This window comes from Ambystoma mexicanum, chromosome 2p, assembly GCF_040938575.1.
Source record: "Ambystoma mexicanum isolate Mex_15411 chromosome 2p, UKY_AmexF1_1, whole genome shotgun sequence".
Taxonomy (NCBI): Eukaryota; Metazoa; Chordata; class Amphibia; order Caudata; family Ambystomatidae; genus Ambystoma; species Ambystoma mexicanum.
Window position 1 is genome coordinate 1,373,710,072 of NC_090923.1, and position 20,947 is coordinate 1,373,731,018.

The following is a 20,947-nucleotide window of genomic DNA, read 5'->3' on the forward strand; positions in this document are numbered from 1 at the left end:
CGAAAATTATGCAGAGGACTAGGAGAGGCTAAATAACTTCTATATGGTCATTAAAAATAGAATGTTCATGAATTGGTTATGCTTAAATGCCGGGAAAACCGAGCTGATGATATACGCACTCCTGGGAAAGTTTAGGTCAAGATTGTTCTGGCTTCCATATCGAGGGTAGCTTGATCTCAGTGGCTACGAAGGTTAAGACCCTCGGGACTTATATGGAGGCTAATCTAAACGTGGATGCCCACGTGGATTACATAGTGAGGTACACCAATTATTATCTCAGAGTGCTGAGATTGGTTGGGCCTATGGTCACAAGGGATAACCACGCAAAATTAGTGCAGGCTATTATATTACCGCAATTGGATTATTGCAACTCTCTGTTAGGGGGTTCTAGTAAGGATGCTATACAGAAACTGCAGGAAATACAAAATGAAGCAGTGCACATAGTCCACCATATGACACAGAGAGAACCAGTGACAGCGGCCCGGAGAGAGCTGCATTGGCTTCCGGTGGCAGCCAGAGTCCTTTTCAAGTTGTTAACGCTGGAACATAAGTGTATTTTTTCGGGACCACCCCTCAATATCTTAAAGAGAAAGTAGAGATCTATCATCCCACTCAGAATCTTCGCTTAGCTAACGCATGCCTTTTGAAGGTCAATCGATTCAAAAGAGCCTTGGGCAATGGTCGGGTAGCAGAGGCCTGGAATGAGCTACCAGAATCACTCTGGAAGGAAGAATATCACCTTGCCTTTAGGAAGTTGCTGAAGACTAGGCTGTTTATTTGAATGAATCTGATATCCTCGTTCTGTAGTTCTGATCTTCTGTTCAGCGATAGATGCCTGAGGGCTTTGGCGCTTTATAAGCAGAAAAAAAAGAAAGAGAAGTGAAGTAACTATTCTGCTCGGGATTTTTTATTTGATATTTTTGATTGGTTATTTATAACAATACCAAAGAAGCACGACCCGGGATCGAACCTTTGTTGCTCCACATCACTTTGTTTCCAAGATGAGTGTGTTGCCCCTGAGCTATCTTCCCTGCCCAAAACTGAAAGTCATGCAGTGAGATGTGCTGAAAAAATGGCACTGGGCTATGGAAAATAACACTGTTATGCTTCGAAAGATAACATCAATATGGTTTCCCCATCTGCCCATGCGTTGTCAGCAGAGTATCATTTAACGTAGCAAGCAATGTGGCCAATGAAACAAGCAGTTTAAGAAGAGGTTGTTGATGTTTTAGCTAGTTTTAGAAAGACATTGCTTGTTAATCAAGTCCTTGCAGGCAATCTTGGTTGAGATATTTATTTTCATCAAACCAGGAGCTGATTTACAGCTGTAGTTAAGTCATTCCCTTTCAGAAGACCACCTACAAATAACAATATGAGCTCCAGGGCAGCACATTGTTTTATGTTGCAGTGTAAAAGATCTAGCTCAAAGAGTTTGGGGTGAGGAGGTAGTGGAGGAATGACAACAGGGATCAGCATGACCATAGGCAGTCACCGGGTGGACAAAAATAGAAACAACAAACACAGGTTGTGTGTCCCTCTTCACATCTCATCTCTCACGTATCTGTACTCCTCTGACAAATGTTTTTGCTTTGCACCACACAACAAAAAATGTCATTTAAGAAAAAATACTCCAAAGTCAAATATTTAAGAAAAATGTACTACAGCAATTCACAATTCCCAAAAACATAACTAGCAGCACTGCAGCTGGATTTACATTCATAAAAGAGCAACACAGGATGTCAATAGGGAACATACCATCCAATCCAAAATTTCATTGACAACTATCAGTTTCCTTTGCCCATGGTCCAAACTCCTCCAACTGTGACAAAATAATGGAAGAATACAGAGCAAAAGCACACGTGCTCAAGTGACTGACATTAGCGTTAGATTCATTTTATCACAATTTTTAGAGTACATGACTTTTTTTTAACTAAGATCAGCTATCTACAATCATGTACAGATTTTTTACGGAATTGTTACAATTTTCATCACATTTTTTTAAAAAAAGTTTTGTTTCAAGCCTATTCCAGGATGCTAAATGTTCCAAAGAAAATGTAACTGCTTAAAAATGTGTTCCCGGTTTCAAACTATAGAAGTTTGCCGGTCCAGGAAAATTGCTGGTAATTCCGCGACTGGCAATTTTCTCAGACTGGCAAACTATAAGTTTGCAGGTGGGTGTTCCCTGATTTACCTCCAGCTAAGAGATGGAGATAAATCAGGCCCCCACCGGCAAGAACCCAATGGTATTTCCAGCACAGGTATTACCAGTGCTCGAAATATCCGCACTCCCCTCCATGGAGTCCTGTTGGACTCAATGGAATGGGGATTTAACAATGTTGCCGGCTCTTGAAATATCCCAGTAATACCAGGATATCAGGTGCTGGTAATGGTAGGGTTAGTATCCCGGTATCCTGCCAGAATGACTCTTTTAAGTAGCTTTTATTTAAATTGCATTGTTTACTTAATGACAAAAAACATTAATTGTAAATACATTTTAATATTAAAATAACTTTTTGTCAAAATAGATTTGTCATGACTGTTTTGTGTAGTAGCACCTGGAGCATTCCAGAGGGGCTAGATCGGATCACCACAATAACTAATCTCAGGCCCAAATAACCAGACAGACACAAAGAATATGGCAAAATACTACTTTATTATCTATTCAATAAAGTAAGGAAACCTGGCGAGCATACCTCGATGTACGTCAGGTATGGCGTCATCCTGTGTGGCAAACAGTAAAATCCTATAGGGCGGAGGGTTAAGGGAACATATATACGTATAGTTCATCTAGGTGTTAGCAACATCATGAGCTGCCCCTTATCAATACAGATAATAGCAGAATAACTGCAGCAGATAGGCCTCTCCAACAATGTATAATCCTCCATCACACAGGCTCTCATGATTGGTTGGCACTCTCCTCCCACTTTGCACATTCGGCTCGTTAGCAGCACATAAGCAAAACGAAACCCAGGTGCGAGGAACAATGTCAGACAACTTCCGACTTGACTAATTAGCCTACCATCTCGCATTAGTTAGGCCCTAAACCAAGGGTTCTTCTTTGTAGTTAACCTTGCTGACTGTTCTCTTCTCCGAGAACTTTAAAGGTTGTGAAGGTACATTGCTATCTTGATATGCAGACTTATAAATACGCTGTGTTTCCTGGTCATGCTCCACGTGTGAGGAGACCATGATTTTTTCCATTCTTATTTAGTGCCATTTGATTCAATTATATTAGGTGCTATTACTCTCTTTGGCCTCTGGAGACTTGGTTGCTCCGTCTTGCATATGCTTTCTGCATCTTTGGTTGTACCATACTTGGCACCTTCAAATGTTCACTTGTTTACTTAATCTAAGAGAAATATGTCCTGTTTACATGGATTATCCTCTTTGACTCCTTTCAAGCCCTGCAGTTGCCTCTTTTTGCTGCATCCTTGATTCTGAGCCAAACACATATTAATAATAATTTGGTATTTATATAGCGCTACAAACCCTCAGGTATCTGAGCGCTGCTTATTATTACCCACGGTGTGTGGTGCTCATTTATCGACCTCGGAAGGATGAAAGGCTGAGTTTGGCCCCGCCGGGATTCGAACCTGCGTTAGCAGACTCTGCCCCGATGTCAAAGCGAGCGCTCTACTCGCTGTGCCACTTGACCGGCTTATGCTTTGTTCTTGCACAAATTTGTATTTCCAGTACTTGCTAGCTCTGCAGCCTTCGTTTTTCTCCTTGAGGCTTCTCGCTTACTATTACACAAAACCGACATCCATTTTCTCAACATGGCTGCTTTACTCACATTATATTTTCTATGTTTAGCAAGCTTCTATATATCTTATCTACCTTGCGTTTCTGCGTATATTCATTTACTGCATTTCTTGTACTTATATTCTCAGCGTATATGATTTCTTCGTATTCACATTTGTATGTTCACTTTGTTACTTCAGTCACATCTTCATTCTTTAAGTATTCATATATCGTTTCAGTGCACCCTTGTCTCGTCTCTTCTCTTTGTGACGTCACTTTACACCTGTCAGACTTTACTTATAGTTCTTTTATGCCTAGTGGTGTTTGCAGACTTCCTTCTAATGCATCAGTTTGAGGGAACATTCGGGACAGTTGTGTGAGCGCATACTGTCTCTCATATCTTCTATGTCGTATTGAGATGATACCCGTTGTCAGGCACAGTGCCTTCTTGTTGCTTTACCAATATGAAGGAGATGAGGGGGTGGGGTCGAATGACGTATGCATCTGCCTCTCTACAGTTTTGTTCTTATATCTTTGTTCCATGTCAGGAAATATCTATAAATATCGCAATAAAACCAATCACTTCACAATCAGCAAAAGTACTCACAATTTATAATCTGTATCTTCCATTCACCCCTTTGCTCTAACCATGAAGCATCTTGAAGACCTTTCCCAGAGCCGCACTACTTAAATAGTGCACCCCTTCTTCCATCCATCTATCCTCTGTCAGTCCACGCATTCACCCAAACATGATGTCATGAACTGTTGGTGTGCTCTTGTTGCACTAAGTCCATGCAATATCTCTGAAAATCTAATTTAATAGTGAAGCTGCGTAAATGCAACAGATTGATCCTAGTGTTAGATCGTTTTACTCTTTATTTCTTTGACACCAAATTGTTAACTTATGCAAAGTACTACAACATCCTGTATCAGACAATATGCTTTACAATTCATGACTTCTGTACGACTACAAAAACACTGAAACAGCTAGGCGCTGATTGTAAACAATGTAAACACTTTTAAATCACAGGGGAGTTTAATAGTTATACATCATCTCATTGCAGTCCCAATAGGCACAGCGGCACTGCTTATTGCGCCGGTGCCTCAAGCGTACAATCCACTGGAAGGTCCCTTGCTCAGAGAATGTCTTTTTGGCTGCACAGGCCATGCTCTGTTCGCTTGATGTCAGCTTCAGCACTTGGCGTGTGGAGAGGCAGATGGCAAAAGGCTTGGGAGTGACACTTTGTGCTCCATTCATGGCATTTTTGCCTGGTTCCAAGTGACTTTGCAGTGCTGTAAAGTGACTTTGCACTGCTGACATAAACCCTGATTCATGGAACTGTGCAAAGTGTATTTTTGCAGTGCAAAGTCAGTGCAAGTGGTCATTTTTGCAGTACAAAATGACTTTGCACTGCAACAATGCACTTTGCACAGTTCCATGAATCAGGGTTTGTGTCGGCAGTGCAAAGTCACTTTTCAGCGGCACAAAGTCATTTGGAACCGTGCAAAAAATTCCATGAATCGGGCCCTTTATGTGGATCCAGCAAATTGTCAATAAAAGTGTCCACAGGATAAGTTATTAAAAAGCATAACACGGAAGGCGTTTACAGTGACTTCGTACATCGGCCATCCATTTCAGGATGATAGAGTATGTAGTTTCTGAATAACGGTTCTCGATTGGCTCCGCCAGGGTCACCTAGGACAAGGCAGGGACGTCATTTAGGGGTAGCTAGGGGTCACACGTGCGACCCCTAAGCTCTCCCTTGCTAACCCTGGGGTCTCCCTTGCTACCCCAAAAAAAATGTAAACAAAAAAACTTTTTTTTTCTCTTCTTCAAATTGATGCTCCTGGTCTAATGCCATGTGGCTCTTTCTTTCTAGAGTGGCTGGCGTTCTTGTTCAGGCTTCTTAAAAAAACCAGGGGAGGAATAACAAATAATTTGTCTTTCTGGAATTCTATACAATAATTGCTAGACTCATTAAAGGTTTATTTCAGGCACACATCAGGGGGTGAGTCGCTGATTTAATCTCTTCTTAAACACCTCAAATTCACAATGCAGACAAAATCCTCCAAAGAGCATTTAGAGTAGAATAAGCATCCATTTCTTACTATGTATTTTGCTTTTCGCAAGTTGCAGTTAGAGCATGTTTTTTTCTGCTGATACACATGGTGATACATTCTTGTATGAATTGTATATCACCTTACAGTGATATTGTAACCATATGTTTCATAGTGTACTTAGGAACAATGCTATGTGATGCCACTTCCTGTTTTGTCAAGGGGTACATTCTTGTATGAAATGTATATCACCTTACAGTGATATTGTAACCATATGTTTCATAGTGTATTTAGGAACAATGATATGTGATGCCACTTCCTGTTTTGTCAAGGGGTACATTCTTGTATGAAATGTATATCACCTTACAGTGATATTGTAACCATATGTTTCATAGTGTACTTAGGAACAATGCTATGTGATGCCACTTCCTGTTTTGTCAAGGGGTACATTCTTGTATGAAATGTATATCACCTTACAGTAATATTGTAACCATATGTTTCATAGTGTACTTAGGAACAATGATATGTGATGCCACTTCCTGTTTTGTCAAGGGGTACATTCTTGTATGAAATGTATATCACCTTACAGTGATATTGTAACCATATGTTTCATAGTGTACTTAGGAACAATGATATGTGATGCCACTTCCTGTTTTGTCAAGGGGTACATTCTTGTATGAAATGTATATCACCTTACAGTGATATTGTAACCATATGTTTCATAGTGTACTTAGGAACAATGATATGTGATGCCACTTCCTGTTTTGTCAAGGGGTACATTCTTGTATGAAATGTATATCACCTTACAGTGATATTGTAACCATATGTTTCATAGTGTACTTTGGAACAATGCTATGTGATGCCACTTCCTGTTTTGTCAAGGGGTAAAAGGTGTGTTTCATCGCTTCCCTCCATCGCTTCCTGTGATGTCACTTTCGGTAGGGTCAAATGACATCACTTCCTGTGATGTAATCAGAGGTCAATGGTCATGTGATGTCACCTCCGCTATCCCTGGCCTTTTGGTGAAATGACGTCCCTGGGAGAAGGCCTCACACTCAGAGAGATCGCTGCAAGCCGGGACAAGGCAGTGGTACCGATCACTGCCTGGAACCTCGACAGGAGCACCACCACCCTCATTGATACAGCATTGTGAGCAGAGCCGGCCTTAGGGGGGCGAGCCGGGCGACCGCCCGGGGCGCCACGCCCCCCAGGGTGCCATTGGCCCCCGACACCCCTAGCTCGGGAGAGTCTTCAAGGGGTCCCCCGAGCTGGCATAGTGGAAGAAGGCGTGGCAGCGCCTCATTGTCATTGATTGCACCCGCAGCGACGGGCTCATTCAATGACAATGGGGTGCTGATGCGCCCTATTTTACCTCCTCGCCGAGGCAAGGAGGTTAAAAAAAAATAAAATTGCCTATCCTGACCTTTCCCCTTCCGCTTCGCCCCCTGTTAACCAGGGGCGTGCGGTGGGCGAGGGGGGGGCGCTATTTCACCCAGGGCGCTGCTGCCCTTCAGGCCGGCCCCGATTGTGAGTCCCCCACACGCCTTGAAACCTCACCCCAATCCACTCCTTTGTGCTGCAGGGTGCTCAATAAGGCATGCAATGGGATGTGGAAGGTTTTATGGGGAGAGCTGCCATGTTGGTCTATTTACAGTACGAGCATGTGCAGATTTCCAAATGTTGGTCTGATTTGGGCTACGTTTCACGGCAGAAGGAACCATTCGAAAAAAATAGTATAAGTGGGCGAGCAGAAGGCATGTGTGGACTGTGTGACTGTCCAGGGATTCACAGTGCTGGGGGCCTTTCAGACCCCATTCACCAGAACCACCTGTGTCAAAACACCACTCGCCTAAATCTGTCATTAAGGTCATGCAAATGCCAGAACGTCTCTGTGCATTTCAAAGCCTGGCACTTTGCCAACTGTGAATGACAGAAAGTCTCGCCAAATTGGAATTCATGTTTGGGTGATAAGAGCTGGTGGAGGCTTTTGCAAATAAATGCATCCACGCAGCTCCCACTGTTAACTACTGAAACAAAAGGACTCTGATGTTTCTTTTAAAGCTGGCTTATTTTTTTTCCATGACACCTGTTTGACATGTATTAGCAAAAAGTAATTGTGTTCCTGCTTAATTTATTTTCTTGCATTTTTCATTATTGCTGGACTTAGACACACAACCTGCAGCAAAAATAACAGTGACTAGCTGCAGGTTGGGGGCCGATTCATTGAATTTTTGCACGGTTCCAAGTGACTTTGCACTTCTGAAAAGTGGCTTTGCACTGCCGACACAAACCCTGATTCACGGAACTGTGCAAAGTGTATTTTTGCAGTGCAAAGTCATTTTTGCACTGCAGAAATGACCGCTTGGCCTGACTTTGAAACTGACAGGATAAATGGAGGTCTAACATTATACGATGCAATCGTTTTCAGAATCCTTCCAGACGGCAAAACAACCTAACGAGGATTTAAAGAAATCTGACGACCATTAGTCCAGACTTAAACAGGATCTACTGGAGCATGCAACTCTGCCTTTGACAAGGAGTAAATAAAAGCAAAGAGAGAAGTGACTTTCCAACTATGCTCACACAATGCTTCTGTACCTCACATTGCATTTGTCACAATGTTTGCATTTCTGCAGCAAATTTTGCAATTTGAGTGTGGGTACTTATTTACTAATGAGCCTTATGTTACGGGATTCCTAATGGGGTATTTCTTATTTGGGTATAGTAGGATTCCCAGCACCTTACCTAGACTGGTGTCCGTGTTAGATAGTGGAATTGGAGCGCATTCCTTCTCTAAAGACACATTTTGAGATGTCTCCTTTCTGCCTGCGTGAAATGCAAGGTCTTTTCAGGCATTGGAAAAAGGCTGTGCAGGCTGGGTCTAGGAATGCGGTTTGTGTTTAGATGGCTGATTATGCTTTCAACTTTGTCGGTCCAACCCCGCGGGGACCGAGGGCACAGGGTGTTCAGCCCCAGTTTCTTTTTGGCCCACGAGGTCCTCTGTACTGCAGAGGACTGGGTTGCAGGCCACATCCCCTCCTTCATGACCAGCACTATCCCGCACGGGCCAAAGCTCACTGGGAGTTCAAGGGTGCAGGGTTTTGAGCTTCCCAGGGGTGTTCAGCCACTCAAGGGTGTTTAGCGAGTGGAATTACTGGCATCTAAAAAAGGTGAAACCCTGAAACAGGCATCAGGACAAGCAGTGGAATAACTTTGCTGAAAATGTTGGGGGGGACATCATAACAACTGAAAAAAAGGGGCGGGTGGAGTGGCCAGACCTTGGCACTGAAAACCCAGTGAACAATAAAAACACACAATACAGGTAGGTATAATCCGGGTTAATGAACTGGATTCAAATGGAACTAACAAAATCTGCTAAAATATGTGACAAAAATAAATAAAGCAGATACAGCAGATGACAGAAGAGCAAATCAAATGAACATATAGAAATCAACTGAACATTGCTTTGATGAACATAAAAAGTGATCGTCGACACAAGGTGTTTCGGCCAATAATAAGGGCTGTGGAATGCAGATTTGTTATGCAGGCCTTCTTCAGGATGTAAATATAGATTGTTCGGGTCCCGGGGTTTCTATCAATTATTTTAAGCATTTAAGCAATGTTCAGTTGATTTCTATATGTTCATTTGATTTGCTCTTTTGTCATCTGTTGTATCTGCTTTACTTATTTTTGTAACATATTTTAGCAGATTTTGTTAGTTCCATTTGAATCCAGTTCATTAACCCGGATTATACCTACCTGTATTGTGTGTTTTTATTGTTCTCTGGGTTTTCTATCCCAATACTGTGTTATCACATATTTTTGATATACTAATTAAAATGTATTAAGCCAAGACATGAACAGGTTTTGACTTCTACCAGTTTTTCAAGAGAAAAGAAGAAAAATAGAACAATTGGTTATGTTTTGGTGTGACCTCTCACCCTGAAAAATTGTTTTGTTGATTACAGGGGAAATAAGTCACCAGGCACACCGCTCCAGTGTGGCCAGCCCACTCACAAGCAGAGGAATGTCCTATACTTAAGGAAACACTGAATGGTAAACGTGAAATACCATGTTTAATACATTTTTGCTTATGCGAGTGGGTGATGTTTAATTGGTATGGCAGTTTAGGTCACAGTTAAAAGCAGGGTAGGCTATGGATCTCCTGTTATACATAGTGAATGAAGGGAACGGTGGGGGAACAATCTGAATCCCGTTGCCACGGGACCGCGCCGACCCTGGGAGGCTTTGATGGTCACCACCATTAGCAGGGTGACCCCAATGGGCCAGAGGCGAAGTTAGCTTCCCCCTCTGTAACTGAATAATACATTAAGGGGATTGGCGAAGTGGGACAGCGCCTGGAATTTACATCAGACGGACGGGGGCTGTACTGAAAGGGATGGTGGCCGCACCCCACGAGCGCACCTCAAGCCGGCGCTGGGGTCAGTGTGCGCGGTTGCTGCTATGGGCAGTTGCAGGTGCACACCGATTAGCTACCGGAACACATGCACAGCTGTTTTCCCTTGTAATTGGCATGGCTTTCATTTTGGAGGGACACCTGCAAAGCATTAATTTCACGTTTCTTTAGTGAGAAAGCAAAATCACCACTATGAACTGTAGGGTCTGATGATCATGGCGTCATTTTAGCTAGGTGACAATAACTTATGATTTTAAAAAAATTACAATGTACGGAAAGATTAGCGCTCACATTTCGCCTTGCATTAAGAAGTACATAAATTAATGCACACACAAACTAAAATCATGCGTTAGTCTTACTGCTAAAAAAAGTGAACATGGACACTCTCCCTCAGCTGATTTTAATACACCTCTACTAATAACAGTTGCTGCCATGTGTCGACAACCTGTAACCTGGAGGTCACAACCTGTAACCTGCAATTCACATGCAGTTCTCGCAGCATGCGCCTAACTCGCAGGGCTATACAACGTATTAGTTTCGAATTCGATCATATTTCGGGCAGATCCCCAGCAAAATAAAAAGAACTCTTACCACGATAACAATAAAGCCAGGTAAGAAAGCAATTTAAAAACCATGGACCTGTGTGAAGAGATGGCTTCTTCCGGTGGAACTGGAAGGCAGCGACGACACAAAAAAAGGCAAAAGAAAGAGATATTGAAATTAAGAGTTTGGCCGAGACTGCATAGAGTCCCTCCCAGTGATGGCCACATAACCAGAATCCGCTGTCTTTCTATTCGGATATTTATAGCAGGCGTCCCACTCCCAATGAATTTGCGGCAGCTGCTGAGGAATAGGCGCGCCATTGGATGGATGGCAGGGTGACCTTTTATTTGAAATGTTAGGTCACGTTTAAATGGCAGATGACACCTTAGTGAGTTTCTCATCCACAGGCCAGCTGTGGTTCATCCGATCTAACTTCCACACCATGTGTCGAAAAACTAAGTACAGAACCATTTATTTTTGTAGTTTGCTTAGAATAGATGAGAGGTGGGCGGCATGGTATAAACCTTCAGCAACACATTTCTTATCGGGCAGGCGCTCTATTAAACCGAATGAATGACTGTAGGTGGCCATCGCCATTAATTGAAACATTCCAGGTGAGAAAAGGCTGGCTATTACGACCCATCCATCCTCCCTGCCCCATAGCTTGACACCGCTTCGGAGCCTAACAGATCCCATCTATAGTCTGATACCTCAAAGCAAAGTTCAACTGCTCCCAATGCACAGCATATTCTAGTCACTATGTTTTAAATTAAAACAATCAACCAAAATCCATTCCCTGCATTTCTATGGAGAATGCCTCCATTCCGAAAAGCAGTTTACAGTCTCGTTCTCCTCTTACCTGCTGCTTTCCTATCGACTGAAGAATCTTCTTCGGGTCAGACTCGCACCGACCGTCACTGTAGTGGGAAACTGTCTGTGATGTGCGGACACGTGCCTCTGAGGTACCAGGGTGCCTCAAGCTCGAAAACTCCAGAAGGTTGCAACCCGCGCGCATGCATGTGCGCAGCAGCAGCGTGCACGTCATCATCGCCCTCCTCACCCACCCGTGACCCCACTATAACGAATTTCATTGGCTGACAACAGCCAATGAAATATCGTATAGTATGTGTTACAGTGTTACTATAGGAAAGCAAACTGACCCAGCCGGCCCACACAGCGCTGCACACGCAAGAAGCAGAAAACGAAACGCAGCTCAGCCGAGTTTTATTTTCTGCTTGTAGCTGAGTTTTGTTTTCTGCTTTTACTCAGCAGCTGGCGCCAGACCGGTCACAAATGCGGGCCAAAAGTTGGGGGACAAAAACCCCCGTCCACCCCTATAATTACGCCCATGCACACAACCTGCAGTAAATATAACAGTGACTAGCTGCAGGTTGGGGGCCCGATTCATTGAATTTTTTGCACGGTTCCAAGTGACTTTGCACTTCTGAAAAGTGGCTTTGCACTGCCGACACAAGATTCACGGAACTGTGCAAAGTGTATTTTTGCAGTGCAAAGTCATTTTTGTACTGCAAAAATTACCGCTTGCCCTGACTTTGCACTGCAAAAATACACTTTGCACAGTTCCATGAATCAGGGTTTGTGTCGGCAGTGCAAAGTCACTTTTCAGCAGTGCAAAGACACTTTGAACCGCGCAAACATTCCATGAATCGGGCCCTGTGTGTCTAAGACTTGAAAGTAAGTTCAAGAACCAAGAGGTGAATAATTAGCCTTGCATTACTCCGCTTTCCTTTAAGTGTATACTGTCATTCCGAATGGGGAATATAGAGCTGTAAAAAGGGCACGCATCATAATAAAGTAGCTTAAGGAACTATGTTAAATCAGCATATATGTGGTTGCTGCTTTATTTTGCCAATCTTGAATGGAAAACTAGCACAGCCGTGCAATGTGGGCATAACAAATGTCCTTGTTGGTTTCTGCGAATTTAATCTCCATACTTAGACACACAACAAAAGTGAGATAACTCCATTTTCAGACACACTGCGATATTGAAGGCGATTGGTGGAGCAGGCCATTGGCCTAGATTTGGGCTTGTTTCCGAGCCCAGGTGGGCTAAATGTGGGCGACCATTTGTGGCAATGCTGCTGATGGGATGCTGTAGAAAGGCATTTTACAAAGAAGTAGTTAATGGGGATATGGTTTATTACCTAACAAAACAGTGTACCTAACAAATTGTGTTGGGACAGGAAACATATGGCGCAAAGCCATGAAAATTAAGCATTGTTAAGAGCAATGAGCCACGCAAACGTACCTAGCAAGCGACCATGGGCTACCTGCCTTTAGTCACTCAGCTGCTAATGCCCAGTTTTCCCACGCAGAATTGCAAAGGAAATTATTGTAAGCGCTGCCTACTCCCGCGCCCTTCAGTGATAAGCAGTCTGGGCCCTGGAAAAAAGGTAGGGAAGCAACAGTGCTCCGGAAGGAACATGCTACCAGAGAGCAATGCAATGAGTCCCAGGTAGGCCGAGATTTCATTTAACTGTATGAGTATTTTAAAAGGCCTCAATGCCCCTAAAACAAATAATCCAGCAACTCTACGAAGAAATCGGTCATTAGTGGAGGATGAGGAAGTGTTTGAAACCGTTTTGAAGCTGCACCGGGCTGTAGGGAAGCAATCGTTTTTAAGAAAAAGACACAAGCTCTTGACACATGAGTGTTACAGGGGAAAGAAGACATTTTGCCAGATGAAACCTAGATTTGATATGATTGGTTATTTATAACACGCTTAATACCCAGAGGTTTCTAAGCGCGGACTCGGGGATCGAACCTGTGTTGCTCCGTGTACATGATAAGCACCAAGAAGCTTAAACTGACAAGATAGGGTGACAGCAAAGCAATTAAAATGCATTTCGTGACTATAATCAGTATTTGATGGAAAGAGGCAACAATTTCAAAGATCTTAGAAACTGACAGGATAAATGGAGGTCTAACATTATACGATGCAATCGTTTTCAGAATCCTTCCAGACGGCAAAACAACCTAACGAGGATTTAAAGGAATCTGACGACCATTAGTCCAGACTCAAACAGGATCTACTGGAGAATGCAACTCTGCCTTTGACAAGGAGTAAAAATAAGCAAAGAGAGAAGTGACTTTCCAACTATGCTCACACAATGCTTCTGTACCTCACATTGCATTTGTCACAATGTTTGCATTTCTGCAGCAAATTTTGCAATTTGAGTGTGGGTACTTATTTACTAATGAGCCTTATGTTACGGGATTCCTAATAGGGTATTTCTTATTTGGGTATAGTAGGATTCCCAGCACCTTGCCTAGACTGGTGTCCGTGTTAGATAGTGGAATTGGAGCACATTCCTTCTCTAAAGACACATTTTGAGATGTCTCCTTTCTGCCTACGTGAAATGCAAGGTCTTTTCAGGCATTGGAAAAAGGCTGTGCAGGCTGGGTCTAGGAATGCGGTTTGTGTTTAGATGGCTGATTATGCTTTCAACTTTGTCGGTCCAACCCCGCGGGGACCGAGGGCACGGGGTGTTCAGCCCCAGTTTCTTTTTGGCCCACGAGGTCCTCTGTACTGCAGAGGACTGGGTTGCAGGCCACATCCCCTCCTACATGACCAGCACTATCCCGCACGGGCCGAAGCTCACCGGGAGTTCAAGGGTGCAGGGTGTTGAGCTCCCCAGGGGTGTTCAGCGACTCAAGGGCGTTTAGCGATTGGAATTACTGGCATCTAAAAAAGGTGAAACCCCGAAACAGGCATCAGGACAAGCAGTGGAATAACTTTGCTGAAAATGTTGGGGGGGACATCATAACAACTGAAAAAAAGGGGCGGATGGAGTGGGCAGACCTTGGCACTGAAAACCCAGTGAACAATAAAAACACACAATACAGGTAGGTATAATCCGGGTTAATGAACTGGATTCAAATGGAACTAACAAAATCTGCTAAAATATGTGACAAAAATAAGTAAAGCAGATACAGCAGATGACAAAAGAGCAAATCAAATGAACATACAGAAATCAACTGAACATTGCTTTGATGAACATAAAAAGTGATCGTCGACACAAGGTGTTTCGGCCAATAATAAGGGCTGTGGAATGAGATTTGTTATGCAGGCCCTCTTCAGGATGTAAATATAGATTGTTCGGGTCCCGGGGTTTCTATCAATTTTTTTAAGCATTTAAGCAATGTTCAGTTGATTTCTATATGTTCATTTGATTAGCTCTTTTGTCATCTGTTGTATCTGCTTTACTTATTTTTGTAACATATTTTAGCAGATTTTGTTAGTTCCATTTGAATCCAGTTCATTAACCCGGATTATACCTACCTGTATTGTGTGTTTTTATTGTTCTCTGGGTCTTCTATCCCAATACTGTGTTATCACATATTTTTGATATACTAATTAAAATGTATTAAGCCAAGACATGAACAGGTTTTGACTTCTACCAGTTTTTCAAGAGAAAAGAAGAAAAGTAGAACAATTGGTTATGTTTTGGTGTGACCTCTCACCCTGAAAAATTGTTTTGTTGATTACAGGGGAAATAAGTCACCAGGCACACCGCTCCAGTGTGGCCAGCCCACTCACAAGCAGAGGAATGTCCTATACTTAAGGAAACACTGAATGGTAAACGTGAAATACCATGTTTAATACATTTTTGCTTATGCGAGTGGGTGATGTTTAATTGGTATGGCAGCTTAGGTCACAGTTAAAAGCAGGGTAGGCTATGGATCTCCTGTTATACATAGTGAATGAAGGGAACGGTGGGGGAACAATCTGAATCCCGTTGCCACGGGACCGCGCCGACCCTGGGAGGCTTTGATGGTCACCACCATTAGCGGGGTGACCCCAATGGGCCAGAGGCGAAGTTAGCTTCCCCCTCTGTAACTGAATAATACATTAAGGGGATTGGAGAAGTGGGACAGCGCCTGGAATTTACATCAGACGGACGGGGGCTGCACTGAAAGGGATGGTGGCCGCACCCCATGAGCGCACCTCAAGCCGGCGCTGGGGTCAGTGTGCGCGGTTGCTGCTATGGGCAGTTGCAGGTGCACACCGATTAGCTACCGGAACACATGCACAGCTGTTTTCCCTTGTAATTGGCATGGCTTTCATTTTGGAGGGACACCTGCAAAGCATTAATTTCACGTTTCTTTAGTGAGAAAGCAAAATCACCACTATGAACTGTAGGGTCTGATGATCATGGCGTCATTTTAGCTAGGTGACAATAACTTATGATTTAAAAAAAATTACAATGTACGGAAAGATTAGCGCTCACATTTCGCCTTGCATTAAGAAGTACATAAATTAATGCACACACAAACTAAAATCATGCGTTAGTCTTACTGCTAAAAAAAAGTGAACATGGACACTCTCCCTCAGCTGATTTTAATACACCTCTACTAATAACAGTTGCTGCCATGTGTCGACAACCTGTAACCTGGAGGTCACAACCTGTAACCTGCAAGTCACATGCAGTTCTCGCAGCATGCGCCTAACTCGCAGGGCTATACAACGTATTAGTTTCGAATTCGATCATATTTCGGGCAGATCCCCAGCAAAATAAAAAAGAACTCTTACCACAATAACAATAAAGCCAGGTAAGAAGGCAATTTATGAACCATGGACATGTGTGAAGGGGTGGCCTCTTCCGGTGGAACTGGAAGGCAGCGACGACACAAAAGAAGGCAAAAGAAAGAGATATTGAAATTAAGAGTTTGGCCCAGACTGCATAGAGTCCCTCCCAGCGATGGCCACATAACCAGAATCCGCTGTCTTTCTATTCGGATATTTATAGCAGGCGTCCCACCCCCAATGAACTTGCGGCAGCTGCTGAGGAATAGGCGCGCCATTGGATGGCTGGCAGGGTGACCTTTTATTTGAAATGTTAGGTCACGTTTAAATGGCAGATGACACCTTAGTGAGTTTCTCATCCACAGGCCAGCTGCGGTTCATCCGATCTAACTTCCACACCATGTGTCGAAAAACTAAGTACAGAACCATTTATTTTTGCAGTTTGCTTAGAATAGATGAGAGGTGGGCAGCATGGTATAAACCTTCAGCAACACATTTCTTATCGGGCAGGCGCTCTATTAAACCGAATGAATGACTGTAGGTGGCCATCGCCATTAATTGAAACATTCCAGGTGAGAAAAGGCTGGCTATTACGACCCATCCATCCTCCCTGCCCCATAGCTTGACACCGCTTCGGAGCCTAACAGATCCCATCTATAGTCTGATACCTCAAAGCAAAGTTCAACTGCTCCTAATGCACAGCATATTCTAGTCACTATGTTTTAAATTAAAACAATCAACCAAAATCCATTCCCTGCATTTCTATGGAGAATGCCTCCATTCCGAAAAGCAGTTTACAGTCTCGTTCTCCTCTTACCTGCTGCTTTCCTATCGACTGAAGAATCTTCTTCGGGTCAGACTCGCACCGACCGTCACTGTAGTGGGAAACTGTCTGTGATGTGCGGACACGTGCCTCTGAGGTACCAGGGTGCCTCAAGCTCGAAAACTCCAGAAGGTTGCAACCCGCGCGCATGCATGTGCGCAGCAGCAGCGTGCACGTCATCATCACCCTCCTCACCCACCCGTGACCCCACTATAACGAATTTCATTGGCTGACAACAGCCAATGAAATATCGTATAGTATGCGTTACAGTGTTACTATAGGAAAGCAAACTGACCCAGCCGGCCCACACAGCGCTGCACACGCAACAAGCAGAAAACGAAACGCAGCTCAGCCGAGTTTCGTTTTCTGCTTGTAGCTGAGTTTTGTTTTCTGCTTTTACTCAGCAGCTGGCGCCAGACCGGTCACAAATGCGGGCCAAAAGTTGGGGGGGGGGGAAAAACCCCGTCCCCCCCTATAATTACGCCCATGCACACAACCTGTAGTAAATATAACAGTGACTAGCTGCAGGTTGGGGGCCCGATTCATTGAATTTTTTGCACGGTTCCAAGTGACTTTGCACTTCTGAAAAGTGGCTTTGCACTGCCGACACAAACACGGAACTGTGCAAAGTGTATTTTTGCAGTGCAAAGTCATTTTTGTACTGCAAAAATTACCGCTTGCCCTGACTTTGCACTGCAAAAATACACTTTGCACAGTTCCATGAATCAGGGTTTGTGTCGGCAGTGCAAAGTCACTTTTCAGCAGTGCAAAGTCACTTTGAACAGCGCAAACATTCCATGAATCGGGGCCTGTGTGTCTAAGACTTGAAAGTAAGTTCAAGAACCAAGAGGTGAATAATTAGCCTTGCATTACTCCGCTTTCCTTTAAGTATATACTGTCATTCCGAATGGGGGATATAGAGCTGTAAAAAGGGCACGGATCATAATAAAGTAGCTTAAGGAACTATGTTAAATCAGAATATATGTGGTTGCTGCTTAATTTTGCCAATCTTGAATGGAAAACTAGCACAGCCGTGCAATGTGGGCATAACAAATGTCCTTGTTGGTTTCTGCGAATTTAATCTCCATACTTAGACACACAACAAAAGTGAGATAACTCCATTTTCAGACACACTGCGATATTGAAGGCGATTGGTGGAGCAGGCCATTGGCCTAGATTTGGGCTTGTTTCCGAGCCCAGGTGGGCTAAATGTGGGCGTCCATTTGTGGCAATGCTGCTGATGGGATGCTGTAGAAAGGCATTTTACAAAGAAGTAGTTAATGGGGATATGTTGTATTACCTAACAAAACAGTGTACCTAACAAATTGTGTTGGGACAGGAAACATATGGCGCAAAGCCATGGAAATTAAGCATTGTTAAGAGCAATGAGCCACGCAAACGTACCTAGTGTTGGGGGCTGTCCCGGTCCACCGGGCAGCCCCATATTCGTGTCGGGTTGCACCCGACACGACACACTTCAGTGCGGCGATCACGCCGCATACTCAGGGGTGGGGGTTCCGCCCACCCCGCTCCAGATCACCGGAGCGCCTCACACAGCCGGCTGGCCACCGGCTTACCGCGGCCCCGGCTCTGGGGGCACCCAGGCCGGGGTCGCCTCCCCAACCCGCCTCACATGGTTGGGGGACTCACAGGGACGGCGTTGCCCGGCAGGGGCACCGTCCTCCAGCTGGGCCCCGACCTTGGGCCCAGCACACGTGGCGAGGCACCCCCCAGGCACCAACACAACACACCACGCGGAGTCAGGTTCACTCGTGACTCCCGAGCCGGAAGCGGCTCGGACCTTTTATTAGGTTGGTCACATGGGTAACCATGTGACCACATACCTCCATGGAACGTACCATGGCCCCTCACAGGGGTGCCATGCAACACTCCTCCTTTTTCATAACACAATGCAAAAACTCCAAAATTCCACCACGACTACCACTACTACTACTGGAGCCACTCGACTACTTTACACACCCTTTATTAACCTGGGTGAGTGGCTCTCATGTCACTAAACGGCACCAGTGAGGGCTACTGGCACCACATAAAGCACTCGGAGCCTGAAGGTGGGCACCACACAACATTGCCCACTAACTGGACCATTTTAAGCAAGTCCATGTCTGCCGGCTCACAGTCTTCCGGGGGAATGTCACTCATGAGGTCCACCTTCCGTATGGAGTCGCCGGAAACCAGCTCGCACCCTCACCAGAGTTCATTTAGGACAGTTACTACACAATTACACAAAACACCGGCAAAGCCGCACCTGGGGAGGCCCAGGGGCCACATCGGCTAAGTCCACTTGCACGGAGAGGAGATCGTGGCAGGGTGGCAGAGAAAACCCTGTTCCTCCTTGCAGGGGCCTGGGGGCCTGCATTCTCGTTTCCCCTTTTCTTTGCACGGCAGGCCCATGCTCTTGAAGGGCACTGCCGCATGCTTTCCTCCAGTTGGGGGGGCAGACAGCCCACCTCACGGTGCTGCGACGCCGCAGGATCACCCCACACGGGGCGGGCAGCTTCCTTGCGAGCCCAGCTGGTGTTGGGCCCGCTGCCTTTTTTTTTTTTTTTTCGGCGGCGATGTTTGCCGCGGCCTGCGGGTGGGGGGGGGCAGGCAGCTCTCCGCCCGCTCCTCGGGGCGAGCACTCTATTGTGCTTGCGAGCCCAGCTGATGCTGGGCCCGCCTCCTTTGTTTCCTTTGCAGGCCCGTTCGATTCGGGCCTGCACCATCCCCTTTTTTTTTTTTTTTGTTGCGGGCCCAGCTGATGATGGGCCCGCCTTCCGTCGGGGGCCGCGTCAGCTGTTGGGCGGCCCCTCGTTTCCCTCCTCTTCCTCCGGGTGGGGAAATGGCTCCATCGCCGATCTTCCTGCGGCGCAGTTGGCCGCAGGGGATGCTTCCTCTGCGGGCCCCGTTGGAGTTGGGCCCGCGTCCTCATTTCGGCGATGCTCGCCGTTTCCCCTCGTCGCGGGTGGGGGAGGGGCAGCGCCTCCTCACCGCGGCGATGTTAGCCGCTCCTCGTCGCGGCCGCCGCCGCTGAAACTTCTCTTCCCCACGGGGATAGGGGGAAAGGACGTCTCCGCTCCTCCACATCGCGGGCCCAGATGGAGATGGGCCCGCACCATATCTTCTCCGGGGCACGCGGGGCCCCTCGCCTCGTCGCCATTGTTGGGGGCTGTCCCGGTCCACCGGGCAGCCCCATATTCGTGTCGGGTTGCACCCGACACGACACACTTCAGTGCGGCGATCACGCCGCATACTCAGGGGTGGGGGTTCCGCCCACCCCGCTCCAGATCACCGGAGCGCCTCACACAGCCGGCTGGCCACCGGCTTACCGCGGCCCCGGCTCTGGGGGCACCCAGGCCGGGGTCGCCTCCCCAACCCGCCTCACATGGTTGGGGGACTCACAGGGACGGCGTTGCCCGGCAGGGGCACCGTCCTCCAGCTGGGCCCCGACCTTGGGCCCAGCACACGTGGCGAGGCACCCCCCAGGCACCAACACAACACACCACGCGGAGTCAGGTTCACTCGTGACTCCCGAGCCGGAAGCGGCTCGGACCTTTTATTAGGTTGGTCACATGGGTAACCATGTGACCACATACCTCCATGGAACGTACCATGGCCCCTCACAGGGGTGCCATGCAACACCTAGCAAGCGACCATGGGCTACCTGCCTTTAGTCACTCAGCTGCTAATGCCCAGTTTTCCCACGCAGAATTGCAAAGGAAATTATTGTAAGCGCTGCCTACTCCCGCGCGCTTCAGTGATAAGCAGTCTGGGCCCTGGAAAAAGGTAGGGAAGCAACAGTGCTCCGGGAGGAACA

The 20,947-nt window shown here is 45.7% G+C and overlaps 1 long non-coding RNA gene across 2 annotated transcripts in view; it reads right to left on the bottom strand.

Moving 5' to 3' along the window:
* The window catches only part of LOC138567508 (uncharacterized), a 102,650-nt gene extending 85,357 nt beyond the window's left edge, over nt 1–17,293 (bottom strand). Inside the window, exons 1-2 of one of the 2 annotated variants that reach the window (XR_011302231.1) lie at nt 17,125–17,293; nt 16,314–16,392 (exon numbers count right to left, since the gene is read on the bottom strand). This is a non-coding gene — a long non-coding RNA (uncharacterized lncRNA). Of the gene's footprint in view, nt 1–11,618; nt 11,782–16,313; nt 16,393–17,124 lie in introns of those variants that run through there. The other variant, XR_011302230.1, reaches the window with a different exon arrangement.
* Nucleotides 17,294–20,947: the final 3,654 nt, after the last annotated feature.